At 43.6% G+C, this 24,142-nt stretch overlaps 2 long non-coding RNA genes and 2 other non-coding genes across 4 annotated transcripts in view; all 4 read left to right on the forward strand.

Annotated features, from left to right (window-relative positions):
* LOC135106432 (uncharacterized) overlaps window positions 1-3,227 on the forward strand; it is a 49,638-nt gene extending 46,411 nt beyond the window's left edge. The window contains exon 3 of the long non-coding RNA XR_010271303.1: window positions 2,981-3,227. This is a non-coding gene — a long non-coding RNA (uncharacterized LOC135106432). The remainder of the gene's footprint in view (window positions 1-2,980) is intronic.
* Trnak-cuu (transfer RNA lysine (anticodon CUU)) lies at window positions 2,074-2,146 on the forward strand. Its single transcript has one exon. It is a non-coding gene; the product is annotated as a tRNA-Lys (tRNA).
* Window positions 2,573-2,645, forward strand: Trnar-ucu (transfer RNA arginine (anticodon UCU)). The gene has a single exon. It is a non-coding gene; the product is annotated as a tRNA-Arg (tRNA).
* Window positions 3,228-4,907: 1,680 nt separating the features above from the next.
* Window positions 4,908-24,142, forward strand: part of LOC135106438 (uncharacterized) — a 46,920-nt gene continuing 27,685 nt past the window's right edge. The window contains exons 1-2 of the long non-coding RNA XR_010271305.1: window positions 4,908-5,008; window positions 13,888-13,986. This is a non-coding gene — a long non-coding RNA (uncharacterized LOC135106438). The remainder of the gene's footprint in view (window positions 5,009-13,887; window positions 13,987-24,142) is intronic.

Here is a 24,142-nt window from a genome sequence, read left to right on the forward strand (position 1 = left end):
CTGGGCGTCGTGGCGTGTTGGCAGTTGGTGGTCGGTGGTCAGAACTATATGTGACCCTCGCCATGGTGAACCCGGATGAAGACGCCTGACTGATTAAGACTGTATAACATAGATGAAAGCAACTGTAGTTTGAGGCCGTGTTCAGAGTGATATGTTGATCTAATAGTAACGGATTAACTTTGTTGAAAAATTCTCACACCAACATAATTCGCTCATGGGAAATCACGTTGGTCCTCTTTTTTCTTTTTTTTTTTTTTTTTCTTTTTTTTTTTCTTCGATTTTTCTGAATGTTCTCCTTTCACTAGTCAGTTGCACTCAATACAGACTTACCCAGAGACCACTCGCAAGTCACAACTCAGGACAGCCTCCCCACCACATGCCCTGTAAACTTGTATACTTTCTTGCCTATCCTCCCTCTTGAGGTTGCCTTCTTCACTCACAGTACCTGAGCTAGCCAGGGAATTACTTATACATTCATGCTGAAAAATCGAGAGCAGTTTCCAGTCTCTTCATTACCATTTTTTAGCCTCATTATGTAAATATCCGTCATCCTGTACCTCAATTAGCGGCAACTCAGTACTCAGGACAGCGTCTACTTGTCTGAAGGACGAATTAGATCCGACACGTCACCGACCGCATGTGGCTTCGGCAGCGTGGAAAACGTCAGTGATGTTGATATTCTGTTCCGTCATTGTTTGCAGTTCTTCATTTCAAGTTTTCTCTCGCAAATTGTGCAGCGTATAGTGCCTCGGTAATGTTTCTTCTTCTTCTTCTTCTTCTTCTTCTTCTTCTTCTTCTTCTTCTTCTTCTTCTTCTTCTTCTTCTTCTTCCTTTTTTTTTTATCATTAATATTTGCTGCGCTTCATCTTTGTCATAATCCACTCATTTCAGTCCATGTTGCCCTGCGGCTCTAGACGTGTGGAGAGTCCCTGCCTGCCTTAATGATGTGTTGATGTGTTCTTCGTGATGGCTCCCCCATTGTAATTAGAGTTACAAATGTTCGTATGTTGTCGTTAGATGAAGTACTCGTATGAAGCAAAGTGCCGGCGATGAAGAAGATTATCTTGAAGGCGTACCAAGTCTCCGGATATGAAGGATATTATGATTATTACAATCTCCTGCAAAACACCACAGCTGGACAACCGAACACAATAGCCAAGATGAAGTGGCGGTAGTAGCTGCGTGGCGGATGTGCATGTAGCTACCGTTAAAATAGCTACACGTGATGTGAATTGTTATTATAGAAGAGATTACGGCGCTTCTTTCGATCAACTCTCTGCTAATTACCACCTGTCAAAGATCCTCAGGTTAGAGAAACCGGCGCGATGTGTGTATCCCAACGATCTTTGCGGACGTCGGAAAGACTTGTCATTAGATTTACTCATAATACAGTAATTTTGTAAAGAAAGATTCCGCAGTTTCCCATTCCATCCTTATTGCAATCCCTGCAGCAGCTGACACATTGTTCTTTACTACCACTTACATTTTCTTCAGCTTTTGATCATTCTTTCTTCTTCCTCTTCTTTTTCTTCTTTTCTTCTTCTCCCCCGTCCCCCCCCCCCCTTTTTTCTGCAGATTCTTCGAATACAAAAATGAAGGGCCCAGTCTCATTTTCTTTGAATTTCATATTTCAGTTTTCACATCTTTAACTTTTCGTTACTTCACTGTCTGTTTGGAGAGGAAAAATATTACTGGATATTTTTAGACCACACTGAGTCACACCGAGTGGTAGAGGCAAGAATTTGTTTTCCTGAACAGACCAGGTGCTCTTGACGCCAATACAGATAAACAGCCCCAGAATCTCTCTCTCTCTCTCTCTCTCTCTCTCTCTCTCGAGAGAGAGAGAGAGAGAGAGAGAGAGAGAGAGAGAGAGAGAGAGAGAGAGAGAATCAATACATGGAAGTTTTGAATATCGTGAGGAACTTCGTAAGTATTTTCAACGAATGGAAACCTTGTACTGTATTGTTGTTGTTTTTTTTTTTTTTTTTTTTTTCTCTCTTTTTTTCTGCAGATAACTTAGTAGATTATCAAACTATATGAATTATACTTGTTCCCTTCCAATGGGACGAGTGAGCCCGGCTAGCTCAGTCGGTAGAGCATGAGACTCTTAATCTCAGGGTCGTGGGTTCGAGCCCCACGTTGGGCGCGTAATTTTGGTCTTTTCCTCTAATTTGAAACATGTTTAAGAATAGTTTTAGTAATAACTGATAGATGTAGATGTATGTTGAACCCTTTAGATTAATTTTGATAGATGGCCCGCCAATAGTCATGCGGCCAGAGGACATTGGCAACGGGGAGCGCGATGTTGGAAGGTGACTGAAACATTCTGGGAAGAACCAAATTTTCTGAGACTGAAGGAGTCGAGTAGGATTTACTTGAGCTGTGATTGTCGGTGTGTAAGCAGAGCTGTGTGAAAGCTGACTTACTGATATTCTTGTAGAACACAAATTATATATAATTATATATTGAGATTAGTTATCCAGAATTATAAAAGACAGTCTTAATTATAACGAAGAGGAACACCTGACGCAAGCGAGAGTAGGACCAGGCCCGTTTTCTGTTTCCCGTACTAGTCCCCATGGCGCAGTGGATAGCGCGCTGGACTTCTAATCCAGAGGCCGCGGGTTCGAATCCCGCTGGGGATGAATGTTATTATGTGGCGATTTACTATAAATGTATGAATGTATGCGTGTTATGGTGGTTGGTATCACCTGTTAGTGCACTGTACGAGTTAATTTATATGATATTCTTTTCCATTAGTTTTGTATTCATGTATTATGACGGGACTTGTGCTTGAGCATTCTCTCTCTCTCTCTCTCTCTCTGTATCTTTCTATCTATTTATCTCAGGTATTCAAAATAAATATTTTCATGTGCGGTACGTGCTTGAGTTTTAATTCTTATATCATATCTTATTTATTTGTTTAATTTTGCTTATCTATTTATATATTTATGCATCCATTCCTCCCCATGGTTTTCAGGAGCATGCACCCACGACGGGGAGGAGTGGGCGGCCCCATGCCGGCGCCTTTCTGATGAACCTTGCCATGGACCTAGATGCGACGGTCGGTGCTTGGCGGGCGTGACGCATTGATCGTTCCGCTGGTGAGGTGCGGCGCGAGGAGCCTCCGCCGCCTTGCCTGAGGAACACTGTTCATCAGGGTAATTGTTTTCTGATTTGTCTCAGTCTCGCTTTCCATATTATCAAAGACTGTGACGACACTTGTTTCCCAGTTTGTCTATTCAACTATAAAAAGCATCTTGTTTATTATGTCTGCGAATGGCATTTGAAGTTGTACCAGTCCGTATCCTCGAATGTTTCAATGTTACATTTCGAATACTTTTAACAGCATCTAGTGAAAGACGTTTGGGTTTTCATGAGAGTTTTCTTGATCTGGCCATTGATGGAAAAAAAAAATGAACCTACTAGTGTTCTCTGTGGTCTTACAAAGTGTTCCTTATTGGACCCCCAGCGTTTAAGAATGCGGTTCCTAATACTAAAGTTAAATTCACGAGTAGCTGTACTTTGCTTCAAACTGCTAGATTTCGCAATCATCACCATCGCCAATTGCATGGTTAGTTTGGTCTAAATTCTGCAGAGCGAATTAGCAATCCGTTGATGTTACGCGGTCGCTTTTGTTGCATCCATTCTTGAACGCCTGGCGATGGCGGCCAGGATGCGGCGGTGGTTGCGTGTGCAGGTCGGCGGCTTTGATGGGCTGGTTGGTCTCTTCATTAAACCTGTAGATGTAGTGACTTGATCAATACGAAACGATGATTACACATAAGATGAGGAACTGCGTGGTAATGACATACGGCGGTATATCATCACCACGCAGTTCCATTGAACGAAAGGCGTATCGCCAATTTCTGAAAATATACTCGTACGTACGACTATTCATAAAGGATGAAGGCAAATATAAATAACGAGATCCTTATAACAAGCAATAAATTCAATTTTCATTTCTTTCTTTATTTCTTTCTTTCTTTCTTTATTTATTTATTTATTTACCATGTGTTTCTGGTCCATAAATTCCTAAAATGGGACACACATCCACTAAGTGATATTGAAGTGAATTTTTAAGTTTATGCTGTCACTGTTGTGCAAGGCAAGGTCATGGAGTGATGCCAATATCGGAGACCTTTTACATCATGTGGGCGTGCTGGCCGTCAGGAGGCCTCGTCAGTATACACGAGCTGTCTCTCCAATTAAAAACATGTTGTGTCTGGACTCCCACAGCATCCTGGACCTGCTCTCTCGAACAGCACAATGACATCAAGGAATGGGATTCTCACAACTGTTACACGAGATCCTCCAGTAGGAGTGATAGTGGTGCCTCGATAGTGTATTTCTTTTCTCAGAGAGAGAGAGAGAGAGAGAGAGAGAGAGAGAGACTCGTTCTTTAATCACCCGGCAGACGGCAATGCAGTTGCCAAACTGTTTCGAATGCTTGAACAAAACCATGAACGGCGTTGTTTCATCGCGTATCAACTGAGATGTCGTCAACGGTGTCTGTTTATAACGCTTCCCACAAACTGGCAAGCTATGGGCCTTTCTTAACGTAGACCAAGATGGATTTACAGCTCACACATCACTCCATCCCCAACTTCATTATTCCCCTGCCCACAACTCAAAGACTCACCTGAACTGTTCGATGCTTCAGATTCATTGTTTCGCAGACGAAGAATTCTCGCCTTGATCCGTATGATAATTTATGTCGTTATACACGTTATACAATATGATTTTAGTGTCCCATCTCCTGAATATTCTTGGAGAAATATGTAGAAACTCAAAATAGTTAACTGTGATAATGTCGTCTTGATCTAAAAATTCTTAGTTTTGTTAGGATTAGTTTTGTTAAGAGTTTCCCAGAAGCTCTAGGCGGTATCATCACCAGCAGGCCGCCACACAGACGCCTTCACGTGACACTCTACCTGCAAGTGAGAAGTGTGTGGGGTGAGGTGGATAGCGGCACCACTGTTACGTCTTATCCTAGGAGTTGGTTTGGGTGTATGTATGTGCGTGTAGCATTCCCAATTGTATATTTTAAAAAGTAATTTGTATTACTGTACTCAGTGCTAAATTTTGTTTCATACTTGACACAAATTAGCTAGTTGTACATTTTCGTACAGTGGACCGTGTTCTATAACATTACGACTGCCTTCAAAAGCCACTGAAATAACTTGTAGAGATCTCATGGATTTTTTTTTCTTTTTTATTTTTTTTTATTCCTAACTACTGGTCCTGAATCCTTGTTAAACTATTACTGTAATCATGAAAACTCTATTAATAGCCTCCACTAAAGTCTATGAAGACCTGTTGAAATAAGGGAAGGGAACATTTGAGAATACAGTCGCAGCACACCAACAAGGGTCTCGTGTTTCGGCGGCAATAAGACATTCATGCGTAAGAGGCAATCAATTTATACTGCGTGTGTATAACATAATATCATAACATTTCTCCACTAACGAATGATGATGTGTCTGTATTACCAATCTCCCACCACCTCGTGCGGGGATCAGTGGTGATTTTGATATGATTTTGTGACGACTCAGTGCTACAGAAACACGTGCAGTATACGATGTCGGGATCAAACAGCGTGCAAATCAACGTGGTAGGGTCGCGGCGTGTATAGGAAAGGTACTGCGATATTTCTCAAGCAGCGACGCCAGCAAACGATGTCCGTGTGTTAGGACTCTATTAGGAAAAAAGATAAGGATCCGTAATTTGAAGCACCATGGACCGACTCTCCAAAAAACTAATTGTAAAGACCACAAAGATCATTAGTCGGATTCTCATACTTTTTTTCTTTCACTACTGTGGAGGAAGCAAGTACTGCTGCTGCTACTACTACTACTAGTACTACTACTACTACTACTACTACTACTACTACTACTAAGTATATTATTACATGTTCGACGACATTGTAACAGTCACCAACGCATGCTTATTAGGAGTGGACCGAGCTTTCTCTCTCTCTCTCTCTCTCTCTCTCTCTCTCTCTCTCTCTCTCTCTCTCTCTCTCTCTCTCTCTCTCTCTCTCTCTCTCTCTCTCTCTCTCTCTCTCTCTCTCTCTGACACACCCTAGCATTACTGTTTGGAGTGTTCCTTTTGTCCGCCATCTTCCACCTCAGGGCCAGCCTCGTGATTATAGTTTGCAAGCATCTGTTAAACCACAACTTTTTTGGAGGAAATTTTGTTGCACCGCCCTCGTTTTGTGGGATACACGTAACTTGTTCCTTACGTGGCATATGCTTTGTATAATCTAAAATTTTTCCATGTAACTCGTATTATATGTCTTGTGTGTGTGTGTGTGTGTGTGTGTGTGTGTGTGTGTGTGTGTGTGTGTGTGTGTGTGTGTGTGTGTGTGTTTGCGTGCGCGCGCCCGTTGTAACACATAATTAGCTGCTGCCCATGAGTATATTGTTTTGTTTTCTGTTTGGAGCATTAGCACAATAAATTAAGCAAATCGAATTTCTCTCTCTCTCTCTCTCTCTCTCTCTCTCTCTCTCTCTCTCTCTCTCTCTCTCTCTCTCTCTCTCTCTCTCTCTCTCTCTCTCTCTCTCTCTCTCTCTCTCTCTCTCTCTCTCTCTCAACAACAAAAACAAAACAAAAGAGGCAACAAACAGTAGGATACATCACATTGATATATACGGAATACTGTTCTTAAAATTTATTGGATTTTCGTGATCTAAGTGCATCGTGTATTTATGCGTGTAAATGTGTGGCTGTGATGGGGGAGGGAAAGCGGCGATGCGAACCTGACTCGGTATAACACATGTGACACCACAGTACGCATGCCGACGGTGACCTGGCATAAGTGATTGACTTTACCCTGTCGCTGTCGTGGTCGCCCCTTTGTCAGCATTAAGATCACTGTTGACACACACACACACACACACACACACACACACACACACACACACACACACACACACACACACACACAGAGAGAGAGAGAGAGAGAGAGAGAGAGAGAGAGAGAGAGAGAGAGTGTTACCAAATTTTGTCCAAGCTGAATAACTTTTCAAGACACTGTAGCGCAAAATTACCTTTACAAACCTCTCTATATAATCATGGGTAAAGAAATCAAAGTGAAAAGTTTAAGACGCCTCAGCTGTGTGGTCACATTATTACCCCCATGGTGACCTACGGAGGCGACCTTGGCTTCGTAAAGGGCAACGTCACATCGTTTTTGTTACTTTTGGGTTGGGATTGGTGTCGTGACTGTATTTCTATCCATGGCCATTAGGGATGAGATAGGCCAGTGTTCTTAAATATTCTATTCTCTCCTCGCGACTATTTTCAGAGGCCACAGACAATTAATCGGGTTCTCATAGTCGGTTTTTTCGGCTGATTTGTGTTGAATAATTGCTGATCTAGCACTAGAATCATGAAAACCCCTTGAGCATCGCCAGTAGCTTCCATTAGAGCCGCCTGTTGAAATTTGTGGAGATGGACGGCATAGTGTTTCAGAATACTGTCCATAGTGTTTCAGAATACTGTCCATATATAGTGTGAAGTTTTGGCTTGTACTTATACTCCCGTCATGTCTAGCACGCTCTGCTTATTGTCTATGATAAAACATGATGATTGTACAGTACAGTGTCTTCAGTATAAGTACGTAGCTTCATGAACAAGTATGCCATCGCTATCATGACGAGATGCAGCCTCCAAGACTCCACTGCAGCACAAAGACCTCCCTCATCTCCCTCCGCTCATCACTGCCAGCTGCCCGTCTCTTCCTCGCCATAAAGTGTGATATGCGAGTCGACAAGCATTATCAAGAGTAAACACACGCAGCCCTTTCCTTCAGCAGTCAATCAGTTAAGTCCATTCCGCTCAAGTACTTTTTTTAAGGTTTGTAATGCAGCATATTCGCTTTCTGCCTTGCCTCCATTCCTGATTCGCCACTGTCTCATCCTGATATTGTAAGGATTGTTAGCTCTTCCCGTAACATGAAATGGCCGTCCCTCTTCCTTGATGGCATCCACACGCAGAAGCTTCACATGAGTTTTATTCCTGCTTGTCTGTTTTGTCATGCATGATTTCTTCCTTTCCTCTTTGAATGTTCGTAAGTTTCCATTGTTTGTTATGTAAAGCTTAAAATTTATATTCCGTTTTGTGTTTTCCTTCATATTTTGGTTTGCATGATCCTCTTCCTATCTCTCCTTTGGTTTCGGCTTCATTGGTTTCATACGTTAACTGCTGTCTCGAGAAGAACTTTTAAAATTGAAAGACTCTTGTGTTTTCCCATAGTTTCATTCCCTACTCATTTGATTTTGTCATTTTGTGAATACTTCCTTAGGTACAAAATTAAAGTTATGGGAAACAGCCCCTCCCCCTCCTCCTCCCTCCTGTTGCAGTAGTGACTACCATTTTCTCATTTGCAAAATTCGAGGCTGCAGTGTTGTCGCCATTACCGTTTACTTAACATGTTACATTTCATCTCTGGTTTGTCTCCCAAGCTGCATTTACAGGTGCTTTGAAAGAACCGGAGAGTTGCGTGTGATGAATTTTTTTGCGCCTTTATCGTCTTTCAAGACTGTCGCAAATATTTCTTTTGGCTTCACAGCCTCTCTTTGTACTTGTGTAATCATTTCACTCATGTAAATGTAAACATGATCATCGCTTTGAAAAGTTTTTGTCCTCCATTCACAACGGCCACACCAATTTCTTGCTGAGTCAATTTCAAAATTTTCAAGGCAAAATGAGGACAGTCATTCATGAGTCAGGTCCCTTCCACAATTAATACATTTTAGTAATACCAATGCCTTCGTCTCACGTGTTCTTGTCTTCATCGCAGCCCTCCGTTCCTCCTGTGCTATCCCTGTGATGTGATGGCTTCTCAATGATAAATCCCCTGTGGTCGACCTCGTGGCTTCTGGTGTGGACGCGGCCTCAGTCATGGCGTCTTGTTAAGCTGTAGCCTTCATGCACGAACGCCGCGCAAACAACGTGGCGATTTACGACTGGGTTATGATGCAGTTGGTCTGGTCATATTTACGTCGTGATGTATCGCTTACTCAGCCTACTCGAGCTCGTAAATTACGGTTGTGCACTGCCCGCCACCGCCTTTGTGTGTGTGTGTGTGTTGACTTGGTGATGCTGGTTATATGTCCTAGATTAGTGGTTTCTCTTGGGGTAGGTGGTGGTGGTAGTAGTAGTAGAAGCAGTAGTTATTGTTGTTGTTATACATACTTGTTGTTGTTGTTGCTGGCATTGTAGGCTGTTGCTGGTGTTCATGGTAGTGGTGGTGTTGATGCTGGTGATGGTGGTGGTGTTGATAGTAGTAGCGGTGTTGATGATAGCGGCGGTGTTGGTGGTGGTGGTGGTTGTTGTTGTTGGAGTCGGTGTACAGAGTAAGAGTGACACACAATAATATGTAAGAATAAAATGTGCTGTCATCATAACATGCATCCTCCCCTTCATACAATATTATCTCACAAATAAACACTAATTTTCCTCCTCCTCCTCCTCCTCCTCCTCCTCCTCCTCCTCCTCCTCCTTCCATTGTTCTCCTTCAACACTATCCACGGTGCTTCTCCCTCCTCATCTTCGTTTGTTCATTTCCTTTTTCTTCTCTTCTTCACTAAATTTCGTTCCACTTCATTACTATATTTCTCTCTCTCTCTCTCTCTCTCTCTCTCTCTCTCTCTCTCTCTCTCTCTCTCTCTCTCTCTCTCTCTCTCTCTCTCTCTCTCTCTCTCTCTCTCTCTCTCTCATATAAATGCCTCTTCCTCCTCCTCCTCCTCCTCCTCCTCCTCCTCCTCCTCCTCCTCCTCCTCCTCCTCCTCCTCCCTCTCGTGGTTGCCTGGGAGAAACCACAAAAATCGATATCCTAGAAGCCCCTCCCTCCATTCCTCCTTCCCTCCCTCCCTTCCCATTCCCCTTCCTGCCCACCCACCTCACACTTCTTCCATTCCTCCTCTTCCTCCCTCCCTCCCTCCCTCTCTTCCCCTCTTCCCTTCGCTCCTCCATTACTCCTCCATTCTCCCTCTTTGCCTCCCTCCCTCTCTCACAGCGTTGAGAGAGAGAGAGAGAGAGAGAGAGAGAGAGAGAGAGAGAGAGAGAGAGAGAGAGAGAGAGAGAGAGAGAGAGCTGGCTGGCCCCTTCAAGACAACTTTCCCCTTTTGCCTCCTTCCCTCCCTCCCTCCCTCTCTCCCTCTCTCCCTCCTTCTCTCCCTCCCTTCCATTCCTCCTTCCTCCCTCCCTCCTTTACTCTTCTGTTTACCAGCGTTCTTCGTCAAAATTGATTTCTTTCCCTTACACTGAAAATCTGCTCTCTCTCTCTCTCTCTCTCTCTCTCTCTCTCTCTCTCTCTCTCTCTCTCTCTCTCTCTCTCTCTCTCTCTCTCTCTCTCTCTCTCTCTCTCTCTCTCTCTCTCTCTCTCTCTCTCTCTCTCTCTCTCTCTCTTGATGTCAATGAATCTTTATTGAATATTAAAGTAAGTAAAGTAGAGAGAGATTCACCCCTCCCGGAATTATTGTATATTTATGTATGTTGAGAGAGAGAGAGAGAGAGAGAGAGAGAGAGAGAGAGAGAGAGAGAGAGAGAGAGAGAGAAGAGGGGGCGGAGGGAGAGGATCAATAGCCGTGGCACGTTCCCTTGTACACCATCTACGAAGGGGGATCTTTCCTCCCTCTTCCCCCTCCTCCCCAAGGCAGCCCTCCCTGCTCCCCAACCCTGCCCTCTCTCCACTTCCTTCCTTTCTCTTCTGCCCTCCTGCTGTTCCCTCCCTCTCTTTCCATCCTCTCTTCTCGACCCTCTTACAAGCCCTCCTCCTCCTCCTGCCCTTTCTTTCGTTCGATCGTGGACATCGTTGTCTTCCTATACCGCTACCACCACCACCTCTACCATCACCATCATCCTTAAGCCAACACCACACCGTTACTGCTGTATAGAAACATGTATAGTAACCATTATCAAAAATCTGTATAATGAAAGTAAAAATAAGCTTGTTCTGTTTTATTTTGATCATAATTACTACTACTACTACCACTACTACTACTACTACTACTGCTGCTACTGCTATCATCACCACCACCACCACCACAACAACAACAACAACTAAGGGTGGAGAGAGAGTGTCAGACAGGTACAGCTCCCTTGCACGCCCCCCTCTCCCCTCTCCCTCCCTCCCTCTCCCTCTCCCCCTCTTTCATAACAAAGAGTGCCGAAGCGGTGCGGGCGAAGGGCGTTTTCTATTGGCCGAGAGAGCGAGTGGTGGGGCCCTCCTTCCATCTCCCTCCCTCCTTCCCTCCCTGCCTAGCCTTCCTCTCTCTCCCAACCGACCTACCTCGTCCTACATCCTGCAACTGTGTGTGTGTGTGTGTGTGTGTGTGTGTGTGTGTGTGTGTTGCCCATTTATGTGATGGTCCTTTATGCACCTGTGTGGTAACAAAAGTTAATGTGCACCTGTGTTGGGAGGGAAGCAGGCTGTGTGCACCTGTGTTGCGAGGGAGACGGGCTGTGTGCACCTGTGTTGGAAGGGTAACAGGCTGTGTGCATCTGTGTTGGAAGGGTAACAGGCTGTTTGCACCTGTGTTGTGAGGGAAGCAGACTATGTGCACCTGTGTTGAGGGAAACAGGCTGTGTGCACCTGTGTTGTGAGGGAGACGGGCTGTGTGCACCTGTGTTGTAAGGGAGACCGGCTGTGTGCACCTGTGTTGTAAGGGAAACAGGCTGTGTGCATCTGTGTTGGAAGGGATGCGGACTCTGTGAATAAGCTGTGTACACTTGTGTTGAGATGGAAATAGAATGTGTGTGTGTGTGTGTGTTTGTGTGTGTGTGTGTGTGTGTGTTGAAGCACCATTGGATGTGCCTCACAGTTCTCCTTGACATGGCAGCACAACACCAGCGCTTCACAGGTGCGCAGTGAGAAAAGAAGGTCGCGGCGTAGTGAGGTGAATGTCAGCCCAGAGATGCCCAGCAGGTTTGTGGCGCACCATCACGCTGGAAACGAAGCTCTAATTTTTACTTTCTCTTATTGTTATCTTTTCATGTATAAATTGAGTTATTACAGACCGGTTTTGCACAACATTCACGCTATTTATGACCCTCTCTGCATAGCTATCTTACATCATATATCTTACACCAGTCTGTAATAGAGAAACCACCAGCCGGATTCTTGCTGAGTCTGGCGACACCTGAGTTTCTTGTCCCAGTCTCGTGCTGTGCTGTGCATCCGGCGCGTATACCTGTGTAGGTCGCTGGTGTGAATTGTGTAATTGTACCCTTAAAACTGGTTCCTCAAGGCATTCGAGTGTCTTAAGTATAGTGAAAACTTTATTTTATTGTCTTCTTACACATTGTTGCTTTCATGGGAAATGTTCTTTGCAGAACCAGTAGAGAGAGAGAGAGAGAGAGAGAGAGAGAGAGAGAGTCATCGTTGTTTCAAAACCGACTTAACTTAATAGCAATTCCATTAACTATTTTTTTTTATTCTTCAGCAAAGCTCTCATCTACCGCAGCTGGACAATGACTGGTGAAAAGAATATGAACTAGCAGCGACTGATTTTTTCTCTCACATCATAGAGATCGCTTAATTATCAGCAGTGATCCTAAGAAACTACTGAAGACTGGTAAACATGCGGTCTTTTAGCGAGTCATTTAAATCTCTTTGTCTATATTATAATGAGTTTAGATGTGCCCGTCAGGTACTTAGCCTTTATTATTGTGATACTGTTACGTTCAGGTATAGTAACTTCTCAGTCGGTCACACTCACGCACTTGTTCATACTCACACATTCACTCACTTTCTCACTCACTCACTCCATGTATACTCGTACAGCAACAACTCAGTGTTATCCATCATGCATTCTCTCTCTCTCTCTCTCTCTCTCTCTCTCTCTCTCTCTCTCTCTCTCTCTCTCTCTCTCTCTCTCTCTCTCTCTCTCTCTCTCTCTCTCTCTCTCTCTCTCTCTCTCTCTAGTAGTGCTAATTTTGTTTTGTTTCACTCAGCTTAGGTAATGTAAGAAGTCAGGAATGTAGCTACGAACGTTGTATGATGCTAAAGAGCAGTAATTATTGCGGGCTTGCAGTGAACCTTCCGATGGGAAAAGAAAACGAGTGACATGCATGCATTCAGCGGCGAGGCAGCGAACACGTGCCAAGGGTACTTGAAAATGTCTGAAAACAATAATACTACATACAAATTCCAAACCTATTACTGTATGTATCGAGCAGGGAATGCCTCGCCGATGCTGTCACGAGCCTTTTCATTCTTTCTTTTCTTTCTTTCTTTCTTTATTTATTTATTTATTTGCTTGTTTCTTTCTTTCTTTCTTTCTTTTTTTTCTTTTTCTTCTTTTCTTCTTCTTCATCATTATCATTACCATTATTATCATCATCATCATTACTACTACTACTACTACTACTACTACTAAAAAATTATATGTTTTGCTTTGTGCGGCTAAGTGTGAATGATGTGTCTATGAGTGTATGGTGCTTTGGCCAGACCGTCCCGTGTGGGATTGGCAGATAAATAGATTATTATAAAACCGCGTAATTCAGAAAACGCAAGAAGACATAGTAGCGGCAGTAGTCCATCATTTCCCCGTTTTCTTCCTGACTTGGACTCGGGCTGGGTAAAGGATGTGTAGTAGCATTTTCTTTTTTCTTTTTTGTGTTCTTTTATTTTTTATTTGAACGTTACGGTAGCATAGAGACCCAAGTCCTTATGAGAGAGAGAGAGAGAGAGAGAGAGAGAGAGAGAGAGAGAGAGAGAGAGAAATCACAAAAAGGGACTTACTTATTCCTTTCCACTAAAAAATATCCGCAAGGAGACCATTATTCACGTGTCAGAATGCAGGTGGCGTTGTTTGAGGCGCGATGTGGGTCACCTCGCCGCTAATCCTTACTCACTGCTGACCTTTTTCTCCCCAGGTGGCCGGCGGTGACACTGCTGGGGTGGCGGCGCTGGTCGGGGTGACTCAAGGCTGCACTCAGGCATGCACAGATGTTATATGAATTTCGCTTTATAAGGTAAGAGTGAAAAGTTTGAGTTTTCTCCGCAGTTTTCTCTTCCTAATATGTGAATTTTGTACCTTCCTTGTACCTCCATCTGCAGCACACAATCGATTTTTTTTGTGGAGTTGACACGTTAGTCATCAGTATTCACACTACATTATCGAACAATCTTGTGCGTGATCTTTGTGTCTGGTGAATTTGTTAAACGCATCACTGGAATCATGGAAGCACCACTGAAAACTACATTAACTCCCACTGAAGTCTTGTTTGTAAGTGTAGTCAAGAAGAGGCTCCAAATCTTTGAGGATACCGCCTATAGAGGTGAGCCGTTTCCCGTATCCCTGCCTCTCTTTGTTACTGTCCAAACTCGCTTATTGAAGACATCCTTGTATTGTACTATCATCTGTATTGTATTGTATTGTATTGTATATGTATTGTATTCTATCATCGTTGCACCTTGACCTCAAAGTAACAGGACAGCGCTGCTAAGGGCAGGTACTGTTTGGTGATTAATGGCGTTAGAGATGTTTGGAGATGAGATAATATTGCAATCTCGATGACGAGAAGCAACTGTGTAATCTGAGAGATGAAATTGCGCTAGTGATTGATCTGAGGGTGCCATAGCAGAAGGATGGAAAAAACAAAGGTTTCATTGTATTGCAAGAAGTATAGGTGTAAAATGATTAAAAAAGAGAGTATGGGATTTTAGAGAGAGAGATAGTTGTATTTGTATGTATTCGTATATAAGTAAATCTGAGAATGACTTAAACACACGTCACCATCCGGAAAGAATAATAATAATAAATTATCACTCACCATTTAATACTACGAACAACCGTGCCTGTATTCTCGCCGCCAATTGGTCATGGCAGGAGATAGGGAGAGACTCTTAGGATCTTTCAAATATCATTGCGTCTTATTAACATGTTTTCCTTGTATCCTAATTCGAACTTGAGCTGAAAGCTTCCAAAAGGAAATGCTGACTTTCTGCAGTGCTGAGGCTTCTTAACAATATCGTCGAGGCATTTATTCACGAAAACTTCTTTTGCTCAAACCACCTAGATGCTCGTTTCTTCTCTCACTCGTTTTTTTTTTTTTTTCTTTTTTACGCAAAACGAGTTCTGTTAGATCAGTGTTTTGTCTACTTTTATCTGACAGAATGAATATCATCATCATCAACATCATCATCGTCGTCGTCGTCGTCGTCGTTGCAGTCATCAGTCTGTGATTACACCAAAGAAAAATGTTTTCCTCAATCTTCCTCTCCGTTTACTTCTATCGGTTGTTTGTCTGTCCTGTCTCTTACCAGCAAAATTTCGTACCTTATCTCATCTGGTTCCTCGTCTGTTCAGACTTCCTTTATCTGTCCCAGGCTACTGTACCACTTACCAGAAGACTGTGACTACTAATTCATCCACTAGACGCAGAATTATTTATTTGCTTATATTTACGAGTGGCTGCTATACTGAATTTTCTAACCCTGAATGGGCAAGTTCCCGTATCATTGTGCTGCCAGCCTTTGAGAACCTTTTCTTTTCCTTGCCATCAAACTAAAATTGCTTCGCCCTGAACTAACGTCTCCCAAAGCTATAAATTAAGTCAACTTCTTTTTCTTCCACCGTTTCACTAGTGTCAGGTATTAGTGCCATTGCGAGTCTTCTCCAGTTGCTAGTGTCCTCTGCATGTTCTGTTTTTCTCATCCTGCGCTGGGATAACCGCCACAGCCGCAATCTCTCCTTCCTTCTACTCCAGCAATTACTTGACTTTAGTTCATCACTTTCTAATAAAGCAGTAAGTGGTGTGTTGCGCCATTTTCTCCCGGTGACCTCCACACCCCCCTCTCCTCCTCTCCCCCACCCTCTTTCCCCCATTGTCACTCTTTTCATCACTACACAGTTTTACGACTCTTCCTTCCCTCCCTCACATCCTTCCCCATCCTCTCCGCTCAACTCCTCTCGTCTCTTCCGTCGTTCCCTTCCATTTTTCCCTCTTCCTGTTCCCCTTCCTCTTTCGTATACTTGCTCTCTCGTTCTCTTCCCCTCCGTGGCGTAACCCTTCTTTACCTCAGCAATTATCAGACGCCGATTCCATCTAATTCCTTCCTCCCGCCTGAGACTCGCTTCCTCCTCCTCCTCCTCCTCCTCCTCCCACATCTCATCCTCCCCTACGATCTCCGCTACCCACTCACCCGCTTGCCCGTCTCCCTCCCCCACTCTCCCACAAACAATGACCTTCCAACCATATCTCCTCGCTGCCTCCCTATTCTCCTCCTCCTCCTCCTCCTCCTCCTGTCTCTTCTCTTCCTTTCGTCATCTTTCTCGCATTCCCCCTTCTCATATCTGCCGTTCCTCCCATCCCTGTCTCCCGCTTCCCACTGCCCCTCCTCCTCCTCCTCCTCCTCCTCCTCCTCCTCCTCCTCCTCCTCCTCCTCCTCCTCCTCCCTCGCCCTCTTTCCACATAACCGTACGCCCCGCCACGACCTTCCTCCTCCCTCACCCTTTCCATAGCCCTCCGCCCCTCTCTCCCTCCTCCTCTTCCCCTTCCCCATTCCCTCGCCCTTATCACCATCATTTTTCGCCGGAGCGCCGCAGTGTTGCCAGCTGGGCGTCACCTCTTTGTCCTCTTCCCCACCACGGCCCAGTATGTTGTCCTGTTCTGGTGGACGCCCAACGCTCCCCGCTCCCGCCGCCAGCGTGGACGCGCGGGCGAGTGGAAGGACGGGGAGGGATGAGGAGAGGCTGGGGTGAGGGGGGAAGGCATGTTAGCAGAAACTGTCCACCCTACACACACACACACACACACACACACACACACACACACACACAGTCGCCATCCAGTCACCATCCCTCTTCTACCTCTCCCCCTCCCCCTCTCCCTACCTCTCTCCCAGCACCCGCCACCGTGCAGGGAGAGTGGGAGAGTCGCCCCCTCCTTACACACACACACACACACACACACACACACACACACACACACACACACACACACACACACACACACACACACACACACACACACACACACATACACACACACAAACCCTCTCTCTTGTCCCCCTAGCAGATGACGGGCTTTTATTTATTTATTCTTTTTCGTTTTCTTATATATATATATATATATATATATATATATATATATATATATATATATATATATATATATATATATATATATATATATATATATATATATATATATTATGTGAATTGCCTCGGGGTGGTGAGCGACGATGTGTGTGTGTGTGTGTGTGTGCGCGTGGGTGTGTAGGCAAAGCAATCAATTGACGGACTGAAAACACACACACACACACACACACACACACACACACACACACACACACACACACACACACACAGTGGGTTTGTGTGTGTACGTACGCATGCATTCCAACGGAGAGACACACAGCACATCAAAGTTAGCATTCACACCCACATACCTCGTGCGTGCGTACACACACACACACACACAAACACACACACACACACACACAGACGTTTGTTTAACCACACCAAAGCTAGTCTTTTTAAGGGTGACAGATATCCGACTTTCAAAAAATAATTGGCCCATCCATCAGTGTCGCCCCCACGGCCGCCCCGGAGCCCATGCACCACTCTGGGCGGCCCCGTGGATGAGTCTCGTCCCCAAACACTCTACCGCCACCACCACCGCCGCCCTCCCAGATCCCACCTCGCGGCCAACTCATACTGGCTGGGGACGAGACACCCGGCCAGCCCCTCCCGCCAGCCTGGGGGAGCTGCGTCACGATCACCATATTCTTCCCGTCCCTGCACCACCACCACCACCACCACCACCATCACCACCACCACTACTACCACCAACAACAACACGATTGGGCAACAGCCTCTCCTGGCTTGACTTTAATACAAAGCTTTCCCGCATCATCATGAATACAGTGGAGAAAAACAGCTCCGCAAACTGAAGAAGGACAAATAATCCGATTAACACGGATTTGACAACGTGGTTTCTATTGAATTTCATCACCTGCTTGCCTGACGTCTTGGCGGCGGCGGTGGAGACTGTTGGAACCATAATTACGCATATTGGTTCAGCTGTGCAAAGTGATGAATATGTCTTCTTTCTTGCACTCCGTGTGCAGGACCTTCTGACTTCCTGGTCTGGTGTGGGTGTAGGAGAAAGGATCGTCTGAAAGGAAGCTGGTGAAAGAAAAATGAACAAGTGGGTGGAAGGACGAAGATGGAGAAGTAATGCTGCTGCAAGAGTTATGTGTTGTGAAGCGCTCGGTCCTCAGACAAGAAATACATCAGCACTTTTGGAAATAAATGTGTGTGTGTGTGTGTGTGTGTGTGTGTGTGTGTGTGTGTGTGTGTATGACAAGAAGACATTAACATATATAATAAGTAAGATTAGTCTGGCAAGAGGGAATGGGGAGAAGCTGAAGGGATTGCGTTAGAAGGCAAGTGAGTTTGGTGATTGAGGAGCAGATGAGGGAAGTACGCTGGCTCTTTGCGATGCCTTGGAAACCCTGCGCGTGGGCGTTTCCCCTGTAGCACCGTCAAGCAGGATGCGACACGGAATACATAATGAGGTTGACACATCACTGCGGCGCGGCCTTGGCGGTGCGCGTGATGCTACACAAGGTACTGGACTTCAGGCGTTGGGTGCATCATCGGCTAGACTTTCCCCGAGGTGGCCACGGAGAAATATTGTAATGGGTGGAATATGGTGTAAGTCAAGCATATTTACTTATAGAAGTCAAGTTTTCTTACTATTTCCATCCATCACTGTATTCATCTTCAAGTCCGGCTTATTCCTTCAGCCTCCGGAAGATGAATCCTACTCAAACATCTGTGAGGTGGAGGGACCCAACCTGCGATTATGGTATAGACATATGGACTAAGGCATGGAAGAGGACAGGGGGTGAATATCAGCGGGGATTTATTACGTATGGCTGTGTATGGAAGTCTGCGAAACATTGCACGTTGTTGTTACGCCATTTACTTTGAACTGAGTCATGGATTATGCCAACTAAACTTACATAGCTGAGGCAAAGATGTCAGGTGATCGCATACACTCACGCGGGAAGAGGTGGTGGTGGTGGTGGTGGTGGTATGTAAGATGTATGTATTATGTGTTCTGCGTTTACCCGCTCGTGTTCTCCTACCAACTTTAGGTAGCTGCTAAATACGAAGCTTAAACTGCGACGCAACAGGAGCCCAGTGTTGAAGAGTCTTAAATAAATCAAACTTTAATAATTCAAGATCGTCTTACATTGACGCTTTAAAATGTTAATATTGAGAGAGAGAGAGAGAGAGAGAGAGAGAGAGAGAGAGAGAGAGAGAGAGAGAGAGAGAGAGAGAGAGAGAGAGAGAGACGTCCATTCACAAAAAGAAACCAGACCTCCTTTAGCAAAGTGAATTTTTTAGTTGGATGTTTGGATCTGTTGTTCTAAGTGGAAAGTTTGTTGGCTTAGAGAGAGAGAGAGAGAGAGAGAGAGAGAGAGAGAGAGAGAGAGAGAGAGAGAGAGAGAGAGAGAGATTGGTAACAGTTGCCTAAGAAGCGCAATCATGATATAGTAATGGACCACATAACTCGATAATATTCTATACTGATGGTTTTATTAACGCTGCAACTGAGGGCAGATTGAACTTTCAGACTCTTTATTTTAAGTAAAGGCAAAGAGTGGACATGAGCTGAGACACACGATTCACAGAACATGTAGTCAGAAAGTCAGTGGACAGTCAAATTAACAGAATGAAAACGTAAGGATGGTGAAGTCCTGCCAGACAGAAAATTAGATGGAGTTTTTGGTGGTTTTGCCTGGTACAGACGGGTAGCCGACACGATGTGGAGGAGGTTGAAGGTGGACTTTGACTTGCATTGGAATCATAAAGGCTGGTGATGATGATGATGATGATGATGATGATGATGATGATGATGATGATGATGATGGAGTTGGTGTCCATTTAACTCCATCGAGAGTCAGTACACAGCTGTGTTGATCATCGATTTTCAGGGTAACCGAAGGCAGTCTACCTTCACCGGGCGGAGGCAACGCAAGACTCTCTGCACCATTAGCTGAGATGCATGCAGTGTTTGATATTTTCCACAGCTTTACGAAGTATCTAGTGTGCTTTTATTTATTTATTTTGTCTATTATTTATTTATTTTATTTATTTATTTATTTTTATTTATTTATTTATTTTATTTTATTTTTTTATTTTTTTATTTATTTATTTTATTTATTTATTTTTTATTTAATTTATTTTATTTATTTTTCTTTTTCATTATTTATTTATTTTTTTTTCTTTCTTTATTTATTTTATTTATTTATTTATTTTTTTTTTTTTTTTTGGGTCACGATAAGTCAAGACATAGCGATTTATTTGTTACTGGATCCTTTTCATTGAAGAAGGAATGATCTAACACATTTCTTGAACCTGCTCGTGCATGTGAGTTGTACGATAATTATCTTCATAACTGCAGAACACGGCTTTCAGGTTATCACTACCGTAAATAAGTTGCGAAAGTTCTTGAATAACCAGAATATTGGATACCAATAACTTGTTTGTGAACTTAGTTAATGTTGTCCGCTGTTGAAGTAAAGTTCCCTGAAAACAACTCGTACTCAGGTTATGAACTGTAATCTAGGAATTTCTTGAATGAAAATATTTTGTTTAAGACTCTTCATTGAAGTGTGTTTGGTTGACGGTTTGAAGTGTGTTTGGTTGACGGTTTGTAATGTAACACTTCATTACAGAAAAACTTATACTGTGATTCGTGTCATGAACTTTTTTCTAACTTCATGAAAGGAATCAGTTGGTGGTGTTCTTATTTGTTATATTTTGTAAACGATGGCTTAGGCTTTCTGACTACACATGCTAAGGATTTCCAGACGTGATAGAGAAAAATCCTGCTGGTCTTTAAAAAACAGAAAAGCTCCACAAAGAATTATTATCACGAGTTCCGAAAGTTTCCTGATACTCCGCTCAAAAGGAGATGCATGAAATCAAGGTGGGATTGCAGAAGAGAGTGAGGAAAATGCTGCGACAGGTTAGATGTGGAAGGATGTAAGATACTAGTGAGGTTTAAGCTTTTATTGCTATTTATGTCGTGTTTCCTTCGTCGGAGACCTCTTGGAGACATTCATTTTTGTTCTTCATTCACTTCTAAACATTACACTGGCTAGAAATCAAAATATATTATCTTGTTGTTTTCTTGTTAGATGTAGATGTGTCGTAAATTGTTGTATGTTGCAGTGAAACAGTAAGTTAATCAATAATGACAGCAAACAGAAAATAGATAAGATTAAGAGAAATGTGAGGGACTGATGTTTAATCGTAAATCAAGGAATAGGAATGAGGGGAATGTCATTTCGTACAGTCTTGTTTATGAATGTTGGGTGAGTGGAGACTCCCAACCTGAGGCTTCACATGGATGGCAATAGGAACACCGAGCAGCCTAGCTCGGAGTGTTACGGGTCTGTATGAATATAAATGGAACACAGATGGCGCTGCTGTGTGAATTTGACTTAACATTTTCCTCCTTTACCTTTGCGTCGTCCTCCTTCTCCTCCTTCTCTTGTGTGTGTGTGTGTGTGTGTGTGTGTGTGTGTGTAGAGAGAGAAAGATTAAGGTCATTTTATTTCTAGAGATTTCTTAATACATTGTCTTGAAAAATTACAAGTCGTGATATATATATATATATATATATATATATATATATATATATATATATATATATATATATATATATATATATATATATATATATATATATATATAAAGGAATGCCTTTCGGAGTTTACTAGTTAAAGATGAGAGGGACGAAGGACTTAAGAACCTGGTTACTCAGGCATGACGAAGGTGAGCAGGGCTTGTCTTATGCATATTGGGTGTGTGAGTCTCTGCCCGAGTTTCCTGATGCAAAATTGTTAGGACCTCACTTTAACCAACGCTACTGTGGTCATGGATAAGATGCAATGGCAGTCACGTGCCTCATGCATGCAGTGTCATTACACACCTGCCAAGTGAATGAGCTTCAGTTAGTAGACTCGGGTCTCCATATGGGTTATTCATTGTGTTAGATTTTGCCCTGCTTATTTCATTTTAACTTAGTCATTGTTTTATATATATATATATATATATATATATATATATATATATATATATATATATATATATATATATATATATATATATATATATATATGTTTATTTTATTTATTTATTTTTTTTTTGCTGGACTCTGAATCTTTGTTCCATCAATCGCAAATTAAAAATCACTGATTTTGAACATATGAGAAACATATTTTACACACACACACACACACACACACACACACACACACACACACACACACACACACACACACACACACACACACACACACACACACACACACACACACACACACACACACACGCACACACACACACACACATGGTGGAGAGGTGGACATGGCTAGGGAGGCGAGAGGTGGACCAGCGAGGAGCTGAGGCGCGCAATGAGGGGTTTGGCTTCTATACTTAGCGTGGAGAGTATTTATTACCTGTCCCGCACACCTGCACGGGCCAGGGTACCTCTTCACGCCAGTCCCACAAGGCTGAGGGAGGACTGGTTGCCGCATGTCGTAAGGCACTCCCCGCCCTCACGCACCTGCCTGCCGCGCCTGTGCGTCCGCCTTGTCATGTTGTATTATAAGTTGTGCCTGAAAAGTTTCGTCTACAAAAAAGCTAGTCACATTTTTTATTGTTATTCACTTTTTTTTTCTTTTTTTTTTTTCTTTTTTTTTTTTTTAGCTATAAATAAATATTGAAATGTTCCAGTGACTGAACCGACTCGCCGACTCACGCATTCAAAAAAAAAACATGATCATTCATCTTGGCTCATTCACTCTCAGTAGGATCCTTTCATCCATTACTTCATGTTCCCCGACGTCCTTTACCTATTATAATTATCGTTAATGGCGTGTACTCCCTCCCTCAGATACTCACTCTCAAGTACCTTTATCAGTGTATTTGATTACGCTCCAAGGAAGGATGCAGGTTATGCAATGTGATATGGTTATGAAGTCTGTCCTCGGCTTCTTAATTCACGAGGTGTCTTGCCTACTCCTTGAATACGCAGTGGCTTTTGTGGTGCAATACTTCATCATCACGAGTTTTTGTGCCCACTGCAGAACAAAGGGCTCGCTCAGTCTTCGCTCATATCGCTGGCTGCCTGTTGATTCCAGTACAACGGCATTCCACTACTTACGATTATGCTTTTGAAAATCCACCACGCAGACCTCCATGCTACGCCAATTGTTAGTCCTGCAACACGAAACCGTAATGAAACATCGTCCACACCACCACTAGCTGTACAGCGAACCACCACCACCACTACTACAATGAAGCCTCATCGCCACCACCACTACTACATACAGAACACAGCTACCACTTTCACCACTACAATGAGACGTCGCTGTCACCACCACCACTACAGTGAGACATCACAGTCACCACCACCACTACAGTGAGACATCACAGTCACCACCACCACTACAGTGAGACATCACAATCACGACCAGCACTACAGTAAGACATCACAGTCACGCCCACCACTACGATGAGGTCATCACTACGACCATTACACTGACGCGTTACTATCACCACTATCATTACGATGAAATATCACCACCGCTACAGTGAAATTACTACCACCACCACGACAGTGAGTCGTCATCATCACCATTACAATGGAATGTCGCCATCACCATCACCATAATCACTACAATGAAACATCACCACCTCTTCCGCTACAATGAGACCGCCATCATCACCAAGAGGAGACATTGTCACCATCACCACTACCATGAGACATGACCACTGCCACCAGCACGCTGAAACCACCACCACCACCACCACCAACAACAACAACAACAACAACAGTACTAGCACAATGAAACTTCGTCACTGCCACCACAACATCACTCCACATAACATGCATCACTCCACCACTGCCACCACGCCCACCGCCACCATTACCACCATCACACCCACCACCATCACAACCACCACCATCACTACCTCTACCACCACCGTTACAGTGATATCACCAACACCGTGAGTGTAATGAGACACCGCCTTGACCACCACTTTAAGTACAATGAGAAGTCACCACCAGCACCATCACTATAACTGAACACCAC

The sequence above is a fragment of the Scylla paramamosain genome, chromosome 2 (assembly GCF_035594125.1).
Source record: "Scylla paramamosain isolate STU-SP2022 chromosome 2, ASM3559412v1, whole genome shotgun sequence".
Taxonomy (NCBI): Eukaryota; Metazoa; Arthropoda; class Malacostraca; order Decapoda; family Portunidae; genus Scylla; species Scylla paramamosain.